Source organism: Carcharhinus amblyrhynchos, chromosome 2, assembly GCF_965287045.1.
Source record: "Carcharhinus amblyrhynchos chromosome 2, sCarAmb.v2.hapA, whole genome shotgun sequence".
NCBI classification, from domain to species: domain Eukaryota; kingdom Metazoa; phylum Chordata; class Chondrichthyes; order Carcharhiniformes; family Carcharhinidae; genus Carcharhinus; species Carcharhinus amblyrhynchos.
The window spans coordinates 60,449,553-60,466,258 of NC_137325.1; the positions used below are offsets into that span (position 1 = coordinate 60,449,553).

Sequence of the window (16,706 nt, forward strand, 5' to 3'; positions counted from 1 at the left end):
AGCATGAGAGTTAAGGAGAAAATAATTTGTTTTATTCTTATATGGTGATGTGAACATGTTTGAGGTCCTCCACTGCTGATGGACACCACAGGGGTTTTGATTTGATTTGATTTGCTTTATTATTTATTGTCACATGAATTAACATTGAGTGAAAAGAACTGTTTTTTGTGCACTATACAGACAAAACATACCATTCATAGAGCAGGAAATGAGAGAGTGCAGAATGTAATGTTACAGTCACAGCTAAGGTGTAGACCAAGATCAATTTAATGCAAGGTAAGTCCATTCAAAAATCTGACAGCAACAGGGAAGAAGCTGTTCTTGAGTCAGTTGGTTCATGCCCTTAGACTTTTGTATCTTTTTCCCGAAGGAAGAAGATGGAAGAGAGAATGTCAGCGGTGCATGGGGCCCTTAATTATGCTGGCTGCTTTGCTAAGGCAGCGGGAAGTGTAGGCAGAGTCAATGGATAGGAGGCTGGTTTGCATGATGGATTGGGCTACATTCACAACCTTTTGTACTTCCTTGCGGTCTTGGGTAGAGCAGGAACCATACCAAGCTCCAGAAACAACCAGAAAGAATGTTTTCTATGGTGCATCTGTAAAAGTTGCTGAGAGTCATAGCTGACATGCCAAATTTCCTTAGTCTTCTGAAAAAGTAGAGGCGTTGGTGAGCTTTCTTAACTATAGTGTCAGCATGAAGGGACCAGGACAGGTTGTTGGTCATCTGGACATCTAAAGACTTGAAGATCTCGACCCTTTCTACTTCATCCCCATTGATGTAGACAGAGGCATATTCTCCTTTACACTTCCCGAAGTTGATGACAATTTCCTTCGTTTTGTTGACTTTGAAGGAGAGACTATTGTTGCTGCATCAGTTCACCAGATTCTCTATCTCATTCCTGTACTCTGTCTCGTGATTGTTTGAGATCCGATCCACTACGGTAGTGTCATCAGCAAACTTGAAAATCAAATTGGAAGGAAATTTGGCTGCACAGTCACAGGCATATAAGGAGTATAATAGGGGGCTGAAAACACAGTCTTGTGGAACACCAGTATGGAGGATGATCATGGCGGAGATTTTGTTGCCTATTCTTATTGATTGTGGTTTGTAAGTTAGGAAGTTCAGGATTCAGTCACAGAGGGAGGTGCCAAAGCTCAGCCCACGGACTGGGGTGCATCATCAACTTCAGGGAACATTAATTTAATGTGCTAAGTTTCATTTAAAGTTTTGTTGTTGATGTGCCCATTTAAGGGGTGCGACTTTGGGTAATTGGTTTATTTGATTTACCCCAAAAAAGTTAATAGGTCATATCTCCTGGCCAAGTCCAAGCAGCAGCATTTGACCTGCCTCTCTTCTGTGGTTATGGCTGTGCGTGAGTAACCTTGGTGAGGGAACATGAATATAGTGTCTTGTGCCATTGGTGGGCACTGCAGGGACTGGAGCCCATCATCAGCCCTCATTATGTTATCTTAGTTTATCATAATTAGCACAAGGGACATGGGTTCGATTCCCAGTTCAGGTCACTGTCTGTGCAGAGTCTACACGTTCTCCCGTGTCAACGTGGCTTTCCTCCAGATGCTCTGGTTTCCTCCCACAGTCCGAAAGACATGCTGGTTAAGTGCATTGGCCGTGCTAAATTTACACTCAGTGTATCCGAACAGGCGCCAGAGTGTGGCGACGACGGGATTTTCACAGTAACTTCATTGTAGTGCAATGTAAGCCTACTTGTGTCTAATAAATAAACACTTTTTGTAATACATTTCCACTGATGATTTTAGGTACAATTATGGGGTTGTTATTTGCATACTCAAAAGAATGAGACCAGGGAGGAACATTAGTGAACTAAGAATGATACAGCACAGGAATAGGCTTTTCGGCCCACCAACCCTGCGCCGATACACGTTTTCTATCCGTCTGTTTGCCTCTGGTTCATATATCTATCAAGATACACCTTGAATGTTGCTAACGTGTCTGGTTCCACCACCTCCACTTCCAGCACTCATCACTCTCCACACGAAAGTCTTTCTCTACATGTCTGCCTTAAACTTGCCATCTCTCTTTGTTGTTCACCGGTTGGATTTTTTTACAACTATCCAGTAGTTACATGTTCACTATTATTAATGCTAGCTTTTCATTCCAGATTTATTTAACTGAATTTAAATTCTCCTGTGGCCATAGTGGGATTTGAAATCATACGTCCAGAACACTTGACGAGTAATATAACCACTCCTACCTCTCCTAGTGAGCACAGGAAGGTAACAAAAGAAAATTCTTATTTCAGCATTAATGTGAACACTCACTCTGAGGCTGCTGGAAGTGAGAAATAGTACAGTCGAGGTTGAGATATGTTTGGACAAAAGCCAAGAAACTTTGTTTTGTGTCTGACACTTCTATGTCCAACCTTGGAATGCGGACACAGGAACAAGAGATACATGCCTTGTCAACATCGTTCGCTTTGATGAGTAGAAAAATTGTACAGGTGAGAGTAACTTCAGTGTTTCAGCTCAACTGTAAAACTGACAGCTAAAACATATTTACTTAGGAGAAAACATAGACACGTAGAAACAGGAGTAGACCGTGTGGTCCTTTTATAATACAGCAAAACATTTTCCAGAGAGATCCATTACAGTTTTACTTTTTCTGGTTATAAAGTCATCGAGTCAAAGAGTTGTACAGCACAAAAAGAGGCCCTTCAGCCCATCATATCTGTACTGGCCATCAAGCACCTACCTATTCTGATCCCATTTTCCAGCACTTGGTCCATAGACTTGCATACCATGGCATTCCAAGTGCTCATCTATATACTTCTTGAACAGTGTGAGAGTTCCTGCCTCTACCACCCTCTCAGGCAATGAGTTCCAGATTCCCACCATTCGCTGGGTAAAAAGGTTTTTCTTCAAATCTGCTATAAACCTCCTGCTCCTGATTTTCACATATTGGTTAATATTAAGGATAGGCATTTATAATTTAGTACATGAAACCTATTATAAATTTATTAGAAACCTATTAGAAATTATTCCTGGGGGCTCTGCAGGTCAGAATGCAAAACATACTTCAACTTTTGTACTTGTACCTTTCTGCTGATGAAATTGATTATAAAGAAATGTGAAATATTCCATTTACGCCTCAATGAATGCTGTATTCACAAAGTATTTGTCAAAATCTGCAATTAGACTATATTACAGAAAATCATGCTGCAAATGACGAAGTAAAAGGCCGGAATTTTCTGGTCATTCTTGTCAGTGGGATTTTCCTGTCCCACTGAAGCGAATGGAGATTTGGTTTGTTGCCAAATTCTCCATCTTCGCTGCAAAAGGAGCATGACACAAACAGATGATAAGAGTGAAGAACCTCATTAAACGCACCTATACATGGCCAGAGCATGGTCTGGGACATCCATCAACCTCTGGAGCCAGCTCGACGGTGACCTGGAACACCCGACCACACAGACTCAACTACCAACGCAGGAATCGCAAACAAGGCAACAAATCCTCCATCCACACACCGACCAGAGAGAAAAACCTCATTGGAGATACCTATACCTTAACTCAGCATACTACTCTCATGTCTGCCAGGTCCGAAAAGAAGCAGTAACTCCAGGAAGCATGGGAAATGTGCAGGCCTGCATGTGAGAGTGAAACAACACTATCCCAGGGACCCCTCTCCAGCTTGTACATGGCAAATGTTCGATCTCTGGAAAACAAGTTAGACGAACTTAAAGCCAGATCAAAGGGAACTGAGGGACTGCTGTGTACTCTGTTCCATAGAGATGTGGCTCACTCCTGCTTCACTGGACCCAATAACCAGGGGGTTTCTCAAACCTCCAAATGGACCATAAAACAGCTTCAGGCAAGGCTAGGGGAGGTGGGGTCTGCTTTCTAATCAACACCTCATGGTGCCTAGACGTAGCAACACTGGCGAATTTCTGCTTCTGGACCTAGAACACCTGATGCTAAAATGCAGCCCCACTATCTTCCAAGGGAGTTCACCCCTGTTATCTTGACAGTAATTTACATCCCTCCCCAAGCGGACGTAAAGACCACGCTGGACGTACCAATCGGCTCAAGAACAGTTTCTTCCCTGCTGCCATTAGGCTTTTGAATAGACCTCACATTAAGCTGATCTTTCTCTACATCCTAGGTTTGACTGTGACACTACATTCTGCACTCTCTTGTTTCCTTCTGTATGAATGGTAAGCTTTGTCATCTTAGTGTGCAAGAAACAATACTTTTCATTGTATACTAATATAGGTGACAATAATAAATCAAATCAAATCGTGTCCCAAAGAATGTGCAAACAGGATCATCCAGACTCGAAACTTTAACTCAGTTCTCTCTCCACAGATGCTGTCAGACCTGGTGAGGTTTTCCAGCATTTTCCGTTTTTGTTTCAGATTGCAGCATCCGCAGTATTTTGCTTTTATAAAAGAATATTCATAAGAACATAAGAAATAGGAGCAGGAGTAGGCCATCTAGCCCTTCGAGCCTGCCCCGCCATTCAATAAGATCATGGCTGATCTGTCGTGGCTCAGTTCCACATTCCTGCCCTCTCCCCATAACCCTTAACCCCCTCGCTTATCAAAAACCCATCAACCCGCGTCTTTAAAATATTTAGCGAGGCAGCCTCCACCACTTCAACAGGCAGAGAATTCCAGAGATTCACCACCCTTTGAGTGAAGAAGTTCCTCCTCAACTCTGTTCTAAATCACCTCCCCTTTATCTTGAGGCTATGCCCTCTAGTCCTACTGTCCTTTCTGAGCGGGAAGAGCCTCTCCACCTCTATCCTATCCATCCCATTCATCATCTTATACGTCTCAATGAGATCTCCCCTCATTCTTCTAAACTCTAACGAGTACAAGCCTAGTTTATTCAGCCTCTCCTCATAGCTCAACCCCCTCAACTCCGGCATCAGCCTAGTAAACCTCCTCTGCACTCCCTCCAAGGCCAAAATATCCTTGCGTAAGTGCGGCGCCCAAAACTGCACACAGTACTCCAGCTGCGGCTCACCAATGCCCTATACAGCCGCAGCAAGACCTCCCAACTTTTATATTCAATCCCCTTCGCTATGAAGGCCAGCATCCCATTCGCCTTCCTGACCACTTGCTGCACCTCAACAGTATTGTAACAACATACTGCTCAGGGACATGACTTTGTGACTTTACATTTCCAGCAGTGAATATCGCCTGTCGGGAGTGTTGCATGGGGAATGCAGGTCTGTGTTGTTGAGTCCTTGCTGCACGCTGGGCTTATCGCCAGTGGTCTTGCTGCGGTGATGTCTGCGGCTCCCCCTGGTGGAGCTCCGCGCTGAGGCCCTCGCTCTGGGCTCAAGGTCGCTTTCTTGCAGGGGCCGGCCGGGGTCAGCTGGGGACAGGCGCTGTCATGGAGCTGCAAGGCAGGGCGCTGTGCGCTCTGTGAGAGGGGCAAACAACCCCTTCGCCCGCCTGCCGCCGCCGCACGGTGAGGGGTGCGAGGGTGACACAACCGTCACCTTAAAGACAGAGGGGGGTGGGGGCGAGGAGTGTCAGTGTTTGTGGATCTTAATGACAGCAGGGGCCACTTTTGAAAGTCAACTTTGAAGCGGATGATCAGGTAATTGCAGTGAGCAGCGGGCTGGCCTGGGATCGAGCGGAGACTTTATAATGTTTCACAGCGCGGGGGGTTAATGACATTTTGTGAGCGATCAGCAGGAGAAAAAACATCCTTACATGGCCGCCTAACTGAAGAGGGGGGGGGAGGGGGGAGGAGGGGGGGGAGGGGGGAGGAGGGGGGGGGAGGGGGGAGGAGGGGGGGGAGGGAGGGGGGCGGGGGTGTGGGTGTGTGGGAGGGGGTGGGGGTGGGGGGGGGGGGGGTGGGGGTGGGGGGGCGAGGGGGCGGGGGTGTGTGGGAGGGGGTGGGAGGGGGCGGGGGTGTGTGGGAGGGGGTGGGGGGGGCGGGGGTGTGAGAGGGGGTGGGTGGGGGGGGCGGGGGTGTGTGGGAGGGGGTGGGGTGTGGGGGTGTGTGGGAGGGGGAGGGGGAGGGGGTGGGGGTGGGAGGGGGAGGGGGTGTGGGGGAGGGGGTGTGTGTGGGGGAGGGGGAGGGGGTGTGTGTGGGGGAGGGGGAGGGGGTGTGTGTGGGGGAGGGGGAGGGGTAGGGGGTGTGTGTGGGGGAGGGGGTGTGTGTGGGGGAGGGGGAGGGGTAGGGGGTGTGTGTGGGGGAGGTGGTGGGGGGAGGGGCTGGGGGAGAGGGGGTGTGTGTGAGGGAGTGGGGGGGAGGGTGGGGGTGGAGGGGGGAGGGAGTGGGGGGGAGGGTGGGGGTGGAGGGGGGAGAGGGTGGGGGGGAGGGGGTGGAGGGGGGAGAGGGTGGGGGGGAGGGGGGAGAGGGGGGAGAGGGTGGGGGGGAGGGGGAAGGGGTGTGTGGGGGTGTGTGGGGGGGTGGGGGTGTTTGGGAGGGGGTCTGTGTGGGTGGGGTGGGGATGTGTGGGTGGGGTGGGGATGTGTGGGTGGGGGGACGTGTGGGGTTGTGGGGCTGTAGGAGTGTGTGTGTGAGTGGTGGGGTGTCGGAGTGTGTGTGTGTGTGGGTGGGTGGGTGGTGGGGTGTCGGAGTGTGTGTGTGGGTGGGTGGTGGGGTGTCGGAGTGTGTGTGTGGGTGGGTGGTGGGGTGTCGGAGTGTGTGTAGGTGGTGGGGTGGAGGAGTGTGTGTGTGTGTGTGTGGGTGGTGGAGTGTAGGTGTGTGTGGGTGGTGGGGTGTAGGTGTGTGTGGGTGGTGGGGTGTAGGTGTGTGTGGGTGGTGGGGTGTAGGTGTGTGTGTGCGCGCGGTGGGGTGTAGGTGTGCGCGCGGTGGGGTGTAGGTGTGCGCGCGGTGGGGTGTAGGTGTGCGCGCGATGGGGTGTAGGTGTGTGTGTGCGCACGCGGCGGGGTGTAGGTGTGCGTGTGCGCACGCGGCGGGGTGTAGGTGTGCGTGTGCACGTGCGGCGGGGTGTAGGTGTGCGTGTGCGCGCGCGGCGGGGTGTAGGTGTATGTGAGCGTGCGGCGGGGTGTAGGTGTGTGTGTGAGCGCGCGGCGGGGTGTAGGTGTGTGTGTGCGCGCGCGGCGGGGTGTAGGTGTGTGTGTGCGCGCGCGGCGGGGTGTAGGTGTGTGTGAGCGCGCGGCGGGGTGTAGGTGTGTGTGCGCGCGCGCGGCGGGGTGTAGGTGTGTGTGCGCGCGCGCGGCGGGGTGTAGGTGTGTGTGTGTGCGCGCGGCGGGGTGTAGGTGTGTGTGTGCGCGCGCGGCGGGGTGTAGGTGTGTGTGAGCGCGCGGCGGGGTGTAGGTGTGTGTGTGCGCGCGCGGCGGGGTGTAGGTGTGTGTGTGCGCGCGCGGCGGGGTGTAGGTGTGTGTGAGCGCGCGGCGGGGTGTAGGTGTGTGTGTGCGCGCGCGGCGGGGTGTAGGTGTGTGTGAGCGCGCGGTGGGGTGTAGGTGTGTGTGCGCGCGCGCGGTGGGGTGTAGGTGTGTGTGCGCGCGCGCGGTGGGGTGTAGGTGTGTGTGCGCGCGCGCGGTGGGGTGTAGTTGTGTGGGAGCGCGTGCGGTGGGGTGTAGGTGTGTGTGCGTGCGCGCGGTGGGGTGTAGGTGTGTGCGCGCACGGTGGGGTGTAGGTGTGTGTGCGCATGTGTGGGTGATGGGGTGTAGGTTTGTGTGTGCGTGTGTGGGTGGTGGTGTGTAGGTGTGTGTGGGTGGTGGGGTGTAGGTGTGTGTGGGGGTGTGGGTGGTGGGGTGTAGGTGTGTGTATGTGGGTGGTGGGGTGTAGGTGTGTGTGTGCGTGGGTGGTGGTGTGTAGGTGTGTGTGGGTGGTGGGGTGTAGTTGTGTGTGGGGGTGTGGGTGGTGGGGTGTAGGTGTGTGTGGGTGGTGGGGTGTAGTTGTGTGTGGGGGTGTGGGTGGTGGGGTGTAGGTGTGTGTATGTGGGTGGTGGGGTGTAGGTGTGTGTGCTTGGCGGCGTGCGCGGGGGACTTGAGGGTGTGGTGGAGGGTTGTGTGGGGGTGTGTGGTGGGGTGGGTTGAGGGTTGTGTGGGGGTGTGTGTGGCGAGGGCTGTGGGGGAAGGGGCTGTGTGTTTGTGTGGGGGTGTGCCTACACGTTTAGGGTGGGAGGTGGGTGCAAAGCAGTCCCCTCCTTCCCAGGGAGCGGGCTGGCAACAGCGGGGAGTGGATCGGCCTGTGTTGGTCCGTGACGGCCGCCGTTCTTGCCAGTGTTTGACACATTGCAAGTTCGATCCCAGCTCGATACATTGTAGTTGCACAGTGTGTGTGTCTCAACCTCCGTATGTCTGCGGGTGTGTATTTCCCAATCACTTTTAATCCAACCTCCAGGGAGGAGTTACCCCCTTTAAGGCGTTATATTTATTCCGGGGGAGGGGTGGGGGGCGTAGGGTGGATGAATTATTGCTGAAATGCGGTCAGCTTTCTCATGTTTCCCCCTTGTCACAAAAAATACACAGGATGATCTGTCGGGGAATGGGGAAATCCATGTTGGAAACTGCTCCATTGTAAGTTCGCTTGGCGTGAAAATGACACGTCGCCTGTGGAAGGAGGTTTTTGGGGATGTCAGTGTATGTGTTGTAGACGTTCATGGTGCAAATGGGAAGTTTGTGGAAAGCATTTTTCTTCCACTGCAGCGCTGGAGGAAGAACGAGCTGATGCAACTGCATGGGTTTGATTTTTGTTTTGAATGTTGTCATTGCAGATCACAACAGCAACACTGGCTGTTCCGGCAGAGAACTGAACAGATCTTCGAGTCGGTGCGTTCACTTTATTTGTCTCCGTTTAGTTTTGAGTGGATAGCAAGTCCCCTACTTAAAGGAGAGATAACGTACCTAGTACAGGGTTCCTCTCTCTTCCTACTCTTCCAAGCTCAGGGTGCAATCGCCATCTGCTGTTTGTATTAATGTTGTTGTTGCAATTGTGACACTTATTTCGTGGGTAATAAGTAGCTGGGTGCAGTTGTTATGTGAGCTATGTGTTAAGTCTAACGAATACTGAGGAACGAAGCAAATATCAGCCAGAAGAAAGCGCTCGCAGGGTTACACCGATGCATCAAATGTCTACCCAGCTGAACTGATCGGAAGAGAAGTCGGGTAGAATTTAGGCCCTCCGCATCCAGGACTTGGTGTTTCCATATTTTTTGTTTTTCTTTTAGAATTTATTAACTTTGTGCTGTTGCCATAATAAATATTTGTTTTACCTTGGCTCAATGGGCACACCAATTATTTAGAAAATGTGAGGATTCCAGTTCCACTTCAGAGAGTTTCCATAATCTGACAACTGAGAGTTCAGTGCAGTACTGAAGGCAGAAATGCTGCGCTGTCGAGATGAAGATTTTAGATGATTCTTCAAATCGTTCAGGCCACACGAGAAGATCCCATAGGAGCAGGAAGGTTTACAGTTTCAGCATTTATCTTTCCACCTTCGCTACCACAGATTGGCGGAGTTTGCGGTAATAATGATGAGACTAATCAGTAATGGATAAGTCTGATAGCAACTTCCGGCGGCACACATGCAGTTTATTGTGTGGAAATTGGGAAGTTGTTGTCTATGTTGCCTTGTTCCTCGACATGGTTAGTTGCATTGACACCTCGCCGACATATATACAGTACCTGGAAGGTTTTGAATTTGCAGTACTTTCGCACTAAACATGACAAGAAGTAGTTAAGGTTTTACCATCTTGACTGCAAATAAATTATTAACAACATGATGAATCTTGATTACTTCCAAACAAGCTGACTGTGAAGATTAACTTTATAAAAATGCAGAGTCGTTCCATAACCGTTTATTTCAGCAGTTTTTTAAAAAAATCCTATATCTTTCTCTCCCTCAATCCCATCTTTCTCTCCCTCTTTCTGTGCAAAATTTGGCATTAGATTTAAATGTCCTAGCTTCTTGATGCAGACTATGTCTCAGTAAGGATTCTTCACTCTGATTAAGAAGAATGTCTGTTGCTTTCCCTGTTCGCATAGACTCCAGATCACCTGTGGAGGATACTGTACTGACATTGACTTGTAATATCCACCAGTTGCAGTATAATCAGTGCCTGGGAGTGCAGTCTTGATTTTGCCTTTTTTGTATTCACTCCTGTACCATGCTAATAACATTCTATGCAGCTTTAAAAAGGCAAACTAATCTACTTTGCCCTTCTCATTCTGTCATTAGATTTAGATACAGTTAATCATACCACTCTCTCAACTCACCCATTAATTTGCTACCTCAAAATTTGACTATTTCAGTCTATACCTGGCCATCCTCCCATATTCTATTATGTGGAAACATGAAGTCACCTTAAATTCTCCTCTGCATATGCCCTAACTTGCACAAGGTCCTGTTTTCACTTTCTGTCCTGGGTTGGATCATGGTTAAGCTACGTCTTGCTTTTAAGATTCTCATCCTGGATTTCAAATCTCTCCATGACTTTGCTGTTCCCTGCCTCTATAATCTCTTCCAGCCTCACAGCTCACCTAGATATCTAGATCCCTATATATCTGCTTCTTGAATGATTGACCTTTTGAACACCACTTAATTACTTCACTATTTGTGGGGACCATGCCTTGAACTGCAAGATCCTAAGTTCTTGAGTTGTCACCCACCCCGCCCCCCAAGTCTTGGCCATTCTAACCTCTTTTCCTTTTTTTGCAGAAGCTCCTTAAATCTATCTCTTTGCCTAAGCTTCTGATTATCTGCCATACCATCTCCTTATATGGTCCAGTATCACATTTAGTTTTGCACTGCTCCTTGGACATTTTGTAATTTTTTTTGTGCAAATAAACTGCTTTTTGAGTTGACTTTCAATGACCAGCCTCCCATTCTTTATGTTATGCAACGTTAGCTCATTCTGAAACCCATTGCCAGTGTCCATTTGCATCAAGACCCAATCATCCATTACCATTGTCTTCACTAAGCTACAATAGCTCCAATTTAAAATTCTTATCTTAATCTTTAAATCCCTTCCTGTTGGTTATTGCCACCTGCTGATTGTCACTCCCTTCCCCTCAGTTGATGAATCAGTGCTCCAACATGCTGATTATCGTTTGGAGAAAGCACTGATAATAGTCAAGGTCTTTTGGGTGGGTGACTTTAGCACAACTACTAAAGGACATAGCTGCTAGACTGGGTCTGTGGCAGCTGGTGAGGAAACCAATGAAAGAAAAAACCTGCTTTGCCTCATCCTCATCAATCTACCTGTCAGCTGCATCTTTCCATGACAATATTGGTAGAAGAGACCATCATGCAGTCGTTGTGGAGATGAAATCTGACTTTCACAATGAGGACAAACTCCATTGTATTGTGCGTTGAACAGCAAGATCCCAGAAGAAGTAAAATCATAGCCAAGTGATCTAGTTTTGCACTGATAATTGAGAGAGAAAAGCATTGACTAGCACGTGAGGCCTTTCCTCGATGAGCCTCTGAAGCTAGCCATACTGCCCCACTATTGCCTAGCTGATAATTAACTCTGACAGTCCAGAGACCATGCCTAAGTCTCCTTGCTGTAGCAGCACCACACTTTTTGTTTTGCTTAACTGTTACAGGAGATCTGGTGCAATTTTGTTACTTTCAAATATCATTGTGGCAGATCATAATGGTTTCCTTGCTCTTTGAAAATAATGCTATGTGGCCTTTTACATTCACCAGATAGAGAGCAGGCAAGGTCTCAGTATAGTGTCTCATCAGAAAAGCTGAGCATCTGTTGTTACAACATTCTCTCAGTAGTTCCTTGGTAGTATATAACTTGTACTTACTTGCCCACCTGTAATTATTGATTCTTCATGCAATTAAAATTGTTTGCCTTTGATATTTGTTATTCTTGCATCTGTCATGATGAGTGAAAGATGAAAAGCTTAAACTTATTTTTGTTCAGCAATACTTCCTCATTATGCATTGGAGTATTAACCTAGGTTTGTGACCCCTAAGACTGAGGAGGAGTTAAGTCTACATCAAAATAGTAGAGAAATGCTGTTGTGTACTGGATAGCATTTGGAGATGCATGTACCAGCATGGGAGGCCTGTGAACCATAGTGCAAATTCAATGTAAATCTCCCTGCAAATCTATCAAAATTACTTGATTTATGCATTTTAAGCAATTAATCTTCTCACACTGAATTAATTAAAAAAGTATTTTGCTGTGTGCTGTAACAGTGAAAAGTCTCTTCACTTTTTTTCTCTCCTTTTTTCTTTTTTTCTCTCTCTTTTTTCTCTTTTGGTTGATGCATGCTTAAGTGCTATTTTTAAAAATATCATCATGCTTGTTATAATCCACTTGGACACCAATAACATTTCCTAGTGACCAACTTAAAGAAACCACACAAGATTTCTGTTTAAAATTTTACCGTAACAAACAAACTTAAATCACTATTGACTAAACTTTACTTCATCAGCAAAGAATACGCTATACTACAGGAAAGAGAAACTTATTAATGTTTTAGCATGATCGCTAATCCCACACCACATATATACATCACAGCTTGCTTTCCAGTATTTATTTTTTCAAGAAACAGGCTGAAGTCATTCCAAGCTTCCAATGGGTTCACACCGTGGATTCCTTCTGTTCAGCCAGTGAACTAACTTTCTGTAGCTGCTTTCTCGCCTCTCTTTCTTTCTCTCGCCTCTCTTTCTTTCTCTCGCCTCTCTTTCTTTCTCTCGCATCTCTTTGTCACTTGTGTCTGTGCCCACCCTTTGTCTAAGGTTTTAAATCAGGGTGCCTGGGAGTCTATAAGTCTATACAAAGCATCTCAGCTGCCACTCCCTGTCCAGTTGTTTAAAGTCTATTCATCAGTGTCACAAGTAGGTTTACATTAACACTGCAATAAAGTTACTTTGAAAAATGCCCTAGTCACCACACTCCGGTGCCTCTGCGGGTACCTGAGGGAGAATTTAGCACGGCCAATGCACCTAACCAGCATGTCTTTTGGATTGTGGGAAGAAACCGGAGTACCTGGAGGAACCCCATGCAGGCACAGGGAGAATGTGCAGATTCCTCACAGACAGTGACCCAAGCCAGGAATCAAACCCAAGTCCATGGTGCTATGAGGCAGCAGTGCTAAACACGGTGCCACCCTGTGAGATTTGGTATTGTTTTAACCTGAAACTATCACCTGGCCTATTGCCAGACAAAGCCAGCAGATGGTCACAGGTACCTCATCATTGTCATTTTACTTTGAATTTAAAAAGACTTTCCAAAACATGAGCATCTTATAAAAAGCTCACATTTATAACACTTGAATGTGAAAGTCATTTAAAATGAACTAAACAGAGCTTCTTCAACTGATGGGTGACATTTGCTTAGAATAGTAAATATAATGCAGTATGAACTGTGACTTTGGAAATATTTCTGTTCATGCTGAACTTAAAAGTTGCTTTAACTTTTTAAAGTACCTTTTAAAATGGATGCAAGCTCTTCAACCATTGTATCTTTGAATGAAGGGGGGGGGGCATCAAAAATATTTACTTTGTGCATTTGGTATTGTGTAGGATTCCAGCACAGGTCTGTGCTTAAAAATCTTTCCCAACTGGAAGGACTGTCAAAGTAGGCAAGACAACAAGTGGTTCTTGAAATTTTTATTTTGAGGGAAAAATCAGAGGCTTTATCTGCATTCTCCGCATAGCAGTGCAGGCCATGTTGTGGTGAAGTTTCAGCACTAATGGCAGTTCTTTCTGGAATGGAATGCCTTAATTTAAAACTATTAAAAACATTTTTTTAACAAAAAAATAATATTTTTATAAAATACTTTGATTGCAGTCACTCTGATTTTAATTTATTTATTCACTTTAGCTTAGAATATCAATGCCAAGCTGCTTAACTCCAGGATTAGGAAAGGCCTGTTATTCCTATTATTTTTTGGGCTTGGAATGACTCTGATGTACTTATAATTCTTCAATGTTGGAAAAATGAACTTCATTTGTAAGAGCAAGATTCAAAATGCTGCCAAACGATGTCATTCTAAACCTGAACTCTGTGCCAATAGATTAACCAAAACTGTGTAGAAAGCAGAGTCTACCAGAACAGCTCCTTGAGCACATTTCACTGTTCAATGAGAGCCATATCTTCACTTTATTCATCCACCATAGTTCAAACCTTTGGTTAATAAAAACACATCTATCTCATTTAAAATTATTAATTGAATCAGCATCTACTGACTTTGTGGGAGTTTCATACTGCCAACACCCTTTTTATATGAAGAAATGTTTCCTTCCATTTTCCTGAATGACTGACTCTGATGTTCGTTATTTTCAGTCACCTGTCCTCAAAAGTAACAATCCTTGATCCATCTTTCCCAAAACTCCACATTTCAATCACAAATATTGTCCTACATGTCTTTGACAAATGTGAACTTTCTCTTCTCAAATGTCTGCAACCTTTGACACAGGTGACCGCACCTTCCTCTTCCAAGCATCTCCACTGACATCCAGCTGGATGAACTTGCTCTTAGCTGGTTCCATTCTTCTCTCTCTAATCAAAGCCAAATATTTGACCCTGTGTAACCTGAAGGTCTCTCAAAGCCTGCTGCCTGTGTCCAAACTTGCACCAAGTTCTTTTCATCTGTCACCCCTCTGCTCATTGACTTACATTGACTGTTAATTTAGCAACTTGTTTTCAGCTGGTGCCATGGCCTCCCTTTATTCTATTTTTCATAACTCCTCCAGCGCTACAACCCTCCCATGATATCTCTGAATCACTAATTCTGGCCTTTTGATCACATAATGTTAAGAAAAGACTGAACACACTGGATACTGCAAATGCTATGACCCTGACAACATTCCGATAAGGTCAGAATGAGTTGGACCTCAAACCAAGCTGTTCCAATACAGTTACAACACTGGCATCTATCTGGCAATGTGGAAAATTGCCCAGGTACATCCTGTCTACAAAGAGCAGGGCAACTCTAGTTTGGTCACTTGCCACCCCATCAGTCTATTCTCAGTCAATGATACTGTTAAACTGTACGTACTCAGCATTAACCTGCATGTTTGTGTTCAGTCTGGGCTCTGCCAAGGCTACACAGACCCTAACCTTATTACAGTCTTAGTCTAAACATGGACAAGAGAGTTGAACTTAGAAGATGAAGGCCTCAGGGAGTCCTAATAAAACTGAAGTCAATGCGAATTTGTGGGGGATAGGGTGAATGGGAGGAATATTCCGCTTGTTGGAGTCATAACTAGCACAAGGAAAGGTGGTGGTTGTTGGTCGTGGATTACTGCATGAGCTCCTCCAGGTAGTGTCCTAGGCCCAACCATCTTCAGCTGCTTCATAATGACCTCCCTTCCATAATGAAGGAAGTGTGGATGTTCACTGGCGATTGCATAATATTCAATTATGCAGACAATTCAGATGCTGAAGCAATTTGTGCTTATACGCAGCAAGACCTGGATAATATCCAGGCTGGAACTGACAAGTGGCAAGTAACATTTGTGCCATACAAGTACCAGGCAATGACCACCTGCAACAAGAGAGAATCTAATCATTCCCCTTTGACACTCAGTGACATTCCCATTGCTGCATCCCCGACCATCAACATCCTGGGGGGTCACCAGTGACCAGGAACTGAACTGGACCAGCTATGTAAGTGCTGTAGCTACAAGAGTGGGTCAGAAGCTGGGAATTCTGCAGTGAATAACTCAACTCCTGAAAGCCTGTCCACCATTGGCACGGCACAAGTCAGGAGTGTGATTGAGTGCAGCCCTGATACACTTGAAGCTCGCCACCATCTACAACAAAGCAGCTAGTTAGATTGGCCTGCCAACTACCGTCTTAAATATTTACTCCCTTCTCCACCAATGCACAGTGGCAGTAGTGTGTATCATCTACAATGTGCACTGCAACAACTTGCCAAGGCTGCTTCGACAGTACCCTCCAAATCTGTAACCTCTCTCACCTAGAAGTGCAAGGACAGCAGATGTATGGGAACAGCATCATCACCTCTAAGTGTCCATCCAAGCCACACACCATCCTAGCTTAGAACCATATTGCTGTTCCTTCATTGTTGCTGGATTTAAATCCCGGAACACCCTAAAGCACTGTAGATGTACCTACACCATGTGGACTGTGTTAGAGGTTAGGAAAGAGCCTGACCATTGCCACCACATCGAGGGCATTTGGACATGGGTAATAAATGCTGGTCTAGCCAGTGATGCCCAATTTTTTATTTTTAAACATCCGCAATTTTAATTGCTCTACCATTGGCACTGCCCAGGCCGTAAGCTCAAAATCTCCCTAGACTCCTGTTTCTCCATCCCTCTTTCTTCCTTTAAGACACTCCTTAAAACCTCCCACTTTGACCAAGATTTTACTCATCTATCCTAATAACATTCTTTCTAGCTCTCAAATTTTGTTTCTTCATGCTCCTGTGAAGTGCTTTGCAATTTTTGTGTTGAAGGTGCTGTATAAATACTTATTGTATTTTATACTCTAGCTTTCTAGTTTTAAAGACTAACATTTCATAGCCTTTTTAAAATTATATTTTGTATCTGACCATTGCATTTTAGTCATGTGTACATAGATCCATAATCCCTAGTTTTTCACTTCTTTAAAAAAAAACTCCTCATCTGATTTTGGCTCAAGATGGATGGCTTTATACTTGCTGAAATCCATCTGCTATAATTTTGCCCATTTACTTAAGATTGCAAAGATGCATTGGATTATGCCCCACCTACATTCTTCACTATGCTATACATCTTTGTGTAATTGGCAAACTTCGATAATGCAAGAGAACCTTTTAT

The 16,706-nt window shown here is 46.4% G+C and overlaps 1 protein-coding gene across 2 annotated transcripts in view; it reads left to right on the top strand.

Annotated features, from left to right (window-relative positions):
- Window positions 1-5,342: 5,342 nt before the first annotated feature.
- LOC145354872 (thyroid hormone receptor beta) overlaps window positions 5,343-16,706 on the top strand; it is a 194,740-nt gene continuing 183,376 nt past the window's right edge. The window contains exons 1-2 of one of the 2 annotated variants that reach the window (XM_080206443.1): window positions 5,343-5,588; window positions 8,689-8,743. The gene's annotated coding sequence lies outside the window, so the exon portion shown is untranslated. Of the gene's footprint in view, window positions 5,589-8,396; window positions 8,492-8,688; window positions 8,744-16,706 lie in introns of those variants that run through there. The other variant, XM_080206453.1, reaches the window with a different exon arrangement.